Below are 9,546 nucleotides of genomic sequence, written 5' to 3'. Positions count from 1 at the left end.
TGGGGCTTATTTTTTGGGACATGAGATGCACTTTACAAATATTAATTTTAGTGGGTCATGAGCTTATTGATGAGATTTTATTAACTCTTGAATGTATGGAGGAAAAGAGAATTGTCAATTTTGCTTTACTTTCTTTTTGTATATTTTGGGGGTCGTACACCTTACACTAAAAATACTATATTATCTTTATTTTATAGGTCACTATGATTACGGTGATACCTCATTTATATAGTTTTTAATTTATTTTTACAATTTTACTGGAAAAAAACTAATATAGACGAAATCTCATTTGTTTTTGCATCGCCATCTTTTCGGAGACGTAACTTTAATATTTTTTGGTTGACAGAGATAGTTTAGGGCTTATTTTTTACGTGTTGAGTTGTTCTTTTCAGTGGTACCATTTTGGCACACATAACTTTTTTTGATCACTTTTTAAAACATTTTTGTGTAGAGATTTTATGAAAAATGTACAGTTTTTCGGGTTATGTTTTTAGGGCGTTCATGGCGGGACACGGCTCCCGGAGGAGGATCGTGCAGCCCCGGGACAGTAAGCGCCGCAGGGGGGGGTCTGATTCACTTTAAATGCCCCTTGCACAGGCGTGTCAGGGGTTAACACCTGTGATCGGAGAAATCTCCAATTGCTGGTGTTAGAGGCGGGTGTCGGCTATAATATAGCTGCCTCTCCTCTAGGTGTAGAGGATGCCCCCTGTCTATGGTGATGGTAGAATCGCCTCTCCTCTAGGCGTAGAGGATGCCCCCTGTCTATGGTGATGGTAGAACCACCTCTCCTCTAGGCGTAGAGGATGCCCCCTAGTCCTGGTCACAGGCCGAGGTATAAAAAGATCTTTGGAGAGATCCTTGTACTGTCCGTTCAGGTATTTGTACATTGTAATGAGGTCTCCCCTCAGTCGTCTTTTTTCTAAACTGAATAATCCCAAATTTTGTAATCTGTCAGTGTATTCTAGTCCCCCCATTCCCCTAATAATCCTGGTTGCTCTCCTCTGCACCCGTTCCAGCTCTACTATATTCTTTTTATACACTGGTGCCCAAAACTGTACACAATATTCCATGTGTGGTCTGACCAGGGATTTGTATAAGGGCAGAACTATGTCTTTATCATGAGAATCTATTCCTCTCTTGATACATCCCATTATTTTATTTGCTAATTGGTACTTGCCAGCCGCTGACCTGTAAATAGTCGGCCTCTTCCTATAACCCCTGCCGGATCTTTGAGAAAGCTTGGTTCCTGATGCTCGTGTTCTAAATTGCCGTTGTGACCCCCCTTCCGTTCCTGACTATGCTCCTTTGCTGCCTGCCCTGACCTGCCACTTCATCCCTGACTCTGATCCTGTGCTGCCTGCCCTGACCTGCCACTTCATCCCTGACTCTGATCCTGTGCTGCCTGCCCTGAACTTCCGCTTCGTCCCTGACTCTGATCCTGTGCTGCCTGCCCTGACCTCCTGCCTGTCCCCAAATACGATTCAGCTCAACGTCACTGTACCTCGCCTTGGCTGCCACTGCGGACAAAGTCGCGCCTGTGGAACAACCTGGTGGCACCTCGCCACAGCAAGTCCAATTTGCTTCGCGACGGGCTCTGGTGACTCCAGTCCCAGGTGTCAGCTAACGTCACAGTCCGTGGTGGTCCTGTGGGTCCACTACCCCTGGTATCATAGTATCATAGTATATAAGGCTGGAAAAAGACGCAAGTCCATCAAGTCCAACCTTCAAGAATTAAATAAATGTTTTATCCCCATAACCCGTGATATTTTTTCTCTCCAGAAAGTCATCCAGGCCTCTCCTGAACATGTACATAGAGTCCGCCATAACAACCTCCTGCGGCAGAGAGTTCCATAGTCTCACTGCTCTTACAGTAAAGAACCTTTGTCTATGGTGATGGTAGAACCACCTCTCCTCTAGGTGTAGAGGATGCCCCCTGTCTATGGAGATGGTAGAACCGCCTCTCCTCTAGGTGTAGAGGATGCCCCCTGTCTATGGTGATGGTAGTACCACCTCTCCTCTAGGTGTAGAGGATGTCCCCTGTCTATGGTGATGGTAGAACCTCCTCTCCTCTAGGTGTAGAGGATGCCCCCTGTCTATGGAGATGGTAGAACCGCCTCTCCTCTAGGTGTAGAGGATGCCCCCTGTCTATGGTGATGGTAGAACCTCCTCTCCTCTAGGTGTAGAGGATGCCCCCTGTCTATGGTGATGGTAGAACTGCCTCTCCTCTAGGTGTAGAGGATGCCCCTGTCTATGGTGATGGTAGAACCCCCACTCCACTAGATGTAGAGGATGCCCCCTGTCTATGGTGATGGTAAAAACACCTCTCCTCTAGGTGTAGAGGATACCCCCTGTCTATGGTGATGGTATAACCGCCTCTCCTCTAGGTGTAGAGGATGCCCCCTGTCTATGGTGATGGTAGAACCTCCTCTCCTCTAGGTGTAGAGGATGCCCCCTGTCTATGGTGAAGGTAGAGCTGCCTCTCCTCTAGGTGTAGAGGATGCCCCCTGTCAATGGAGATGGTAGAATCACCTCTCCTCTAGGTGTAGAGGATGCCCCCTGTCAATGGAGATGGTAGAATCACCTCTCCTCTAGGTGTAGAGGATGTCCCCTGTCTATGGTGATGGTAGAACTTCCTCTCCTCTAGGTGTAGATGATGTCCCTGTCTATGGTGATGGTAGAACTGCCTCTCCTCTAGGTGTAGAGGATGCCCCCTGTCTATGGTGATGGTAGAACCACCTCTCCTCTAGGTGTAGAGGATGTTCCCTGTCTATGGTGATGGTAGAATCACCTCTCCTCTAGCTGTAGAGGATGCCCCCCTGTCTATGGTGATGGTAGAACCTCCTCTCCTCTAGGTGTAGAGGATGCCCCCTGTCTATGGTGATGGTAGAACTGCCTCTCCTCTAGGTGTAGAGGATGCCCCTGTCTATGGTGATGGTAGAACCCCCACTCCTCTAGATGTAGAGGATGCCCCCTGTCTATGGTGATGGTAAAAACACCTCTCCTCTAGGTGTAGAGGATACCCCCTGTCTATGGTGATGGTAGAACTGCCTCTCCTCTAGGTGTAGAGGATGCCCCCTGTCTATGGAGATGGTAGAACCACCTCTCCTCTAGGTGTAGAGGATGCCCCCTGTCTATGGTGATGGTAGAACCTCCTCTCCTCTAGGTGTAGAGGATACCCCCTGTCTATGGTGATGGTAGAACCACCTCTCCTCTAGGTGTAGAGGACGCCCCCTGTCTATGGTGATGGTAGAACCACCTCTCCTCTAGGTGTAGAGGACGCCCCCTGTCTATGGTGATGGTAGAACCTCCTCTCCTCTAGGTGTAGAGGATGCCCCCTGTCTATGGTGAAGGTAGAGCTGCCTCTCCTCTAGGTGTAGAGGATGCCCCCCTGTCTATGGTGATGGTAAAATCACCTCTCCTCTAGGTGTAGATGATGTCCCTGTCTATGGTGATGGTAGAACTGCCTCTCCTCTAGGTGTAGAGGATGCCCCCTGTCTATGGTGATGGTAGAACCACCTCTCCTCTAGGTGTAGAGGATGTCCCCTGTCTATGGTGATGGTAGAACCACCTCTCCTCTAGGTGTAGAGGATGCCCACTGTCTATGGTGATGGTAGAACCTCCTCTCCTCTAGGTGTAGAGGATGCCCTCTGTCTATGGTGATGGTAGAACCGCCTCTCCTCTAGGTGTAGAGGATGCCCCCTGTCTATGGTGATGGTAGAACCACCTCTCCCCTAGGTGTAGAGGATGCCTCCTGTCTATGGTGATGGTAGAACCACCTCTCCTCTAGGTGTAGAGGATGCCCCTGTCTATGGTGATGGTAGAACCACCTCTCCTCTAGGTGTAGAGGATGTCCCCTGTCTATGGTGATGGTAGAACCACCTCTCCTCTAGGTGTAGAGGATGCCCCCTGTCTATGGTGATGGTAGAACCTCCTCTCCTCTAGGTGTAGAGGATGTCCCCTGTCTATGGTGAAGGTAGAACCACCTCTCCTCTAGGTGTAGAGGATGCCCCCTGTCTATGGTGATGGTAGAACCTCCTCTCCTCTAGGTGTAGACGATGTCCCCTGTCTATGGAGATGGTAGAACCACCTCTCCTCTAGGTGTAGACGATGTCCTCTGTCTATGGTGATGGTAGAACCACCTCTCCTCTAGGTGTAGAGGATGCCCCCTGTCTATGGTGATGGTAGAACCTCCTCTCCTCTAGATGTAGAGGATGCCTCCTGTCTATGGTGATGGTAGAACCTCCTCTCCTCTAGGTGTAGAGGATGCCCGCTGTCTATGGTGGTGGTAGAACCTCCTCTCCTTTAGGTGTAGAGGATGCCCCCTGTCTATGGTGATGGTAAAATCGCCTCTCCTCTAGGTGTAGAGGATGCCCCCTGTCTATGGTGATGGTAGAACCTCCTCTCCTCTAGGTGTAGACGATGTCCCCTGTCTATGGAGATGGTAGAACCACCTCTCCTCTAGGTGTAGACGATGTCCCCTGTCTATGGTGATGGTAGAACCGCCTCTCCTCTAGGTGTAGAGGATGCCCCCTGTCTATGGTGATGGTAGAACCTCCTCTCCTCTAGATGTAGAGGATGCCTCCTGTCTATGGTGATGGTAGAACCTCCTCTCCTCTAGGTGTAGAGGATGCCCGCTGTCTATGGTGATGGTAGAACCTCCTCTCCTTTAGGTGTAGAGGATGCCCCCTGTCTATGGTGATGGTAGAACCTCCTCTCCTCTAGGTGTAGAGGATGTCCCCTGTCTATGGTGATGGTAGAACCACCTCTCCTCTAGGTGTAGAGGATGCCCCCTGTCTATGGTGATGGTAGAACCTCCTCTCCTCTAGGTGTAGACGATGTCCCCTGTCTATGGTGATGGTAGAACCTCCTCTCCTCTAGGTGTAGAGGATGCCCGCTGTCTATGGTGATGGTAGAACCTCCTCTCCTCTAGGTGTAGAGGATGCCTCCTGTCTATGGTGATGGTAGAACCTCCTCTCCTCTAGGTGTAGAGGATGCCCCCTGTCTATGGTGATGGTAGAACCTCCTCTCCTCTAGGTGTAGAGGATGCCCCCTGTCTATGGTGATGGCAGAACCGCCTCTCCTCTAGGTGTAGAGGATGCCCCCTGTCTATGGTGATGGCAGAACCGCCTCTCCTCTAGGTGTAGAGGATGCCCCCTGTCTATGGTGATGGTAGAACCCCCTCTCCTCTAGGCGTAGAGGATGCCCCCTTGTCCTGGTCACAGGCCGAGGTATAAAAAGATCTTTGGAGAGATCCTTGTACTGTCCGTTCAGGTATTTGTACATTGTAATGAGGTCTCCCCTCAGTCGTCTTTTTTCTAAACTGAATAATCCCAAATTTTGTAATCTGTCATTGTATTCTAGTCCCCCCATTCCCCTAATAATCCTGGTTGCTCTCCTCTGCACCCGTTCCAGCTCTACTATATCCTTTTTATACACTGGTGCCCAAAACTGTACACAATATTCCATGTGTGGTCTGACCAGGGATTTGTATAAGGGCAAAACTATGTCTTTATCATGAGAATCTATTCCTCTCTTGATACATCCCATTATTTTATTTGCTTTAGCAGCAGCCGCCTGGCTCTGGTCACTAAAATTAAGTTTACCATCCACCAATACCCCCAAGTCCTTTTCAGCACCAGTTTTACTAAGTAATTGACCGTTTAGAACATAATTATACTTTTTGTTTCCATGGCCCAAGTGCATAAGTGCATGGTGTTTGACGCACAGAACTACAACAACTAAGAAGGAAAAAATATGTCACTTGGAATGTAAGAAGGAAAAAAAGTAAAAAAAAATAATCTATCAAAAGAAGTACGTATGTATATGCTTGAACTTTTGCAGACATAAATCTATAGCTGTATAGGGCTTGTTTTCTGCATAACAAACTGCACTTCCTGGTGAAGGTATTTTAACCCCTTATCACCGACACTAGTTTTCAGCTCAATGACCAGACTCGATTTTTCAAATCTGACATGTCTCACGATAATTGGCTATAACTTCGGAACGCTTTGACATATCCGGGTGATTTTGAGAATGTTTTCTCGTGACACATTGTACTTCATATTAGTTATAAAATTTAAGTGATAAGTTTTGCGTTTTGTTCTGAAAAAAAGTGAAAATTTGGCAAAAGTTTGTAAAAATTCTTCATTTTCCAAGTTTGAAATGTTTTGGTTTCCAGACAGGAAGTAAAACTACCCAAAAAGTTTGATAATTAACATTTACAGAATATCTGCTTTATGTTGGGATGATATTTTATGCTTCTGGTCATTTTTCTAGGATGTTATGAGGTGCAGAACTTTAGGTGCGATTTTTCTTATTTTCATGAAAATTGCCATAACTCACATTTTGAGGGACAACTCAGCTTTCAAGTGACTTTGAGAGGCCTAAATAATAGTAAAACCCCATAAATTACCCCACTATAGAAAGTTCACCCCTCAACATATGTAAAACAACTTCTAACACCCATTAACCCTTTAAGTTTCACATGGGTTAAAAAATATGGACCTGCGATTTAGAAACTAGAATTTTTTTGGAAATACATTCATTTAGGCCAAAACTGACATTTTCAGAATAAATTAAGTGATGAAACGCACTGCAACGCTTGATGCCCAATTCCTCCCGAGTGTACTGATACCCCATATGTGGTGGTAAACTTCTGTACGGGCGCACGGCCGAGTATAGAATGAATGGAGGCGCCATTCACAGCAGATTTGTATTGTCACATTGTACGACCTATAAATTTTTATTTTTTTTGGTAATGCGATCATATGAGGGCTTATTTTTTATGGGATGAGATACAATGTATAAATAATTTATTTTGGGAGTCTAAAGCTTATTCATGAGATTTTATTAACTATTTCAAGGGGGACACAAACAAAATCATCAATTTTTATTTTGGATTGTTAGCATTTTTTCCCCCCGCTCACCGTAACGTAAAAATAATATTTTATCTTTATTCTCTGGTTCACTACGATTGCGGTGATACCTCATTTATATAGTTTTTCTTATTTTTGCTCAATTTTCCTGAGCAAAACCAATATTGGAGAATATCGCATTGTTTTTACTATTGACAACTTTTCAGGGCCATAACTTCAGTATTTTTCTGTTGTCAGATCTGGTTGAGGGCTTATTTTTTGCGAAAACAGTTGTTCTTTGCAGTCGTATCATATTAGGTACCGTAACTTTTTTTGATCACTTTTTAGAACATTTTTTGTGATGGTGTTTGATGAAAAATTGTATATTATGGGAAGTTTTTCGAGTTTTTTTTTTACGTAGTTCACCGAGCGGGTTCAATATTGATTTAGATTTATTGTACAGATTAATACGGACGCGGTGATACCAAATATGTACGTGTTTTTGTGTTTTATTTACTGTATTTGCATTTTATGTGTTACTGGGGAGATTATGGGAGTTTTATTTTATTTATTTATTTAATTATATTATAAAAAGATTTAATTTTTTTTTTTTTTACTTTTTTACATTTTCTACTTCTTGGCTTGAATAAGCGATCATCCGATCGCTTATTCAAGCCTTTACACTGCAATACACTTGTATTGCAGTGTATAGCGAAAGTAACTGAGCATGCTGGGCATGCTCAGTTACTTACAGCCGGGTCCTGCCAGGAAGGCAGGACCCGGTGAGAAGGAGAGCCGACAGCCCCGGGTCACTCGTCGGAACCCGGGGCAGCGGCAGGAGGGATCGGATCCCCCGGTAAGCACACCGGGGGGGTCCGATCCACGGGGGGACACACTTGCACGCCGCGGTCATGCTTGACCGCGGCGTGCAAGGGGTTAGACACCCGGGATCGGAGTTTTTCCGATCCCGGGTGTTAGTGCCGGGTCTGGGCTGTGATATCATAGCCCGACACCGGCACCAGCGAGACCCGGTGTCCCGAAAACTTCTTCTGATGCGCCGCCGTAGAAAGGCGTCGCATCAGAAGAAGTACCCTTAATGACCGCCGTAAAAACCCGATAGGGCGGTCATTAAGGGGTTAAATTCCATGCCGTGTACTTAGTATCTTTAAAAAAAAAATTAAAAGTGGTAAAGTTGAGAAAAAAAAATGCATTGTGCACACGGCTCTTGTGGGCTTTCTTTTTTTGGCTTTCACTGTGCGCCCTCAAATGACATGTTGACTTTATCCTTTGGGTAGGTATGATCATGGGGATACCACATTTGGCTTATTTAATTTGATTTAATTTCTTGCGACTTTTTGAAAGTTTTGAGCTACCCATACCATTCTATTCTGTAGGTCTGCTTGGTTTTAGAAATATATTAACTGTTGCTACCGGTGTTTCGCAGGATAGTAAATATCTCTTCCTAGCTATAACAAAATAGAATGGGTTATCAATATACACTCACCGGCCACTTTATTAGGTACACCATGCTAGTAATGGGTTGGACCCCCTTTTGCCTTCAGAACTGCCTCAATTCTTGTGGCATAGATACAACAAGGTGCTGGAAGCTCCTCAGAGATTTTGGTCCATATTGACATGATGGCATCACACAGTTGCCGCAGATTTGTCGGCTGCACATCCATGATGCGAATCTGACCCTACCATCCGAATGTCGCAGCAGAAATCGAGACTCATCAGACCAGGCAACGTTTTTCCAATCTTCTACTGTCCAATTTCGATGAGCTTGTGCAAATTGTAGCCTCAGTTTCCTGTTCTTAGCTGAAAGGAGTGGCACCCGGTGTGGTCTTCTGCTGCTGTAGCCCATCTGCCTCAAAGTTCGACGTACTGTGCGTTCAGAGATGCTCTTCTGCCTACCTTGGTTGTAACGGGTGGCGATTTGAGTCACTGTTGCCTTTCTATCAGCTCGACCCAGTCTGCCCCTCTGGCATCAACAAGGCATTTCCGCCCACAGAACTGCCGCTCACTGGATGTTTTTTCTTTTTCGGACCATTCTCTGTAAACCCTAGAGATGGTTGTGCGTGAAAATCCCAGTAGATCAGCAGTTTCTGAAATACTCAGACCAGCCCTTCTGGCACCAACAACCATGCCACGTCCAAAGGCCTCAAATCACCTTTCTTCCCCATACTGATGCTCGGTTTGAACTGCAGGAGATTGTCTTGACCATGTCTACATGCCGCCATTTGATTGGCTGATTAGAAATTAAGTGTTAACGAGCAGTTGGACAGGTGTACCTAATAAAGTGGCCAGTGAGTGTATTTAATGTGTATCTATTTTTTTTGTCTCTGATTATCTGCCTCTCTTCGAACGTCTCTGACTGTCATTTTCTGTCCGACTGTCTCTTTGACCGTCTCTGAGGGTGCGTTCACACGTTGCAGTTAAAACTGCATCGCAATCAGCTTTGAGGTGGTTTTAGGTGCAGTTTTGTCAATGGAACAGGAGAAAGACGTGAACTGAACGGGTGAATTTGATTTTGAAGGAGAAACCTGCTCCACAAATGTCATTCACCCGTTCAGTTCAGATCTTTCACCTGTTCAATTGACAAAACTGCTCCTAAAACCACCTCAAAGCTGATTGTGATGCAGTTTTAACTGCAACGTGTGACCGCACCCTGACTGTCGTTTACTGTCTCTCA

This window comes from Engystomops pustulosus, chromosome 4, assembly GCF_040894005.1.
Source record: "Engystomops pustulosus chromosome 4, aEngPut4.maternal, whole genome shotgun sequence".
Classification (NCBI taxonomy): Eukaryota; Metazoa; Chordata; class Amphibia; order Anura; family Leptodactylidae; genus Engystomops; species Engystomops pustulosus.
The sequence above is the reverse complement of the archived record's forward strand: the minus strand, read 5'-3'. Positions refer to the sequence as shown.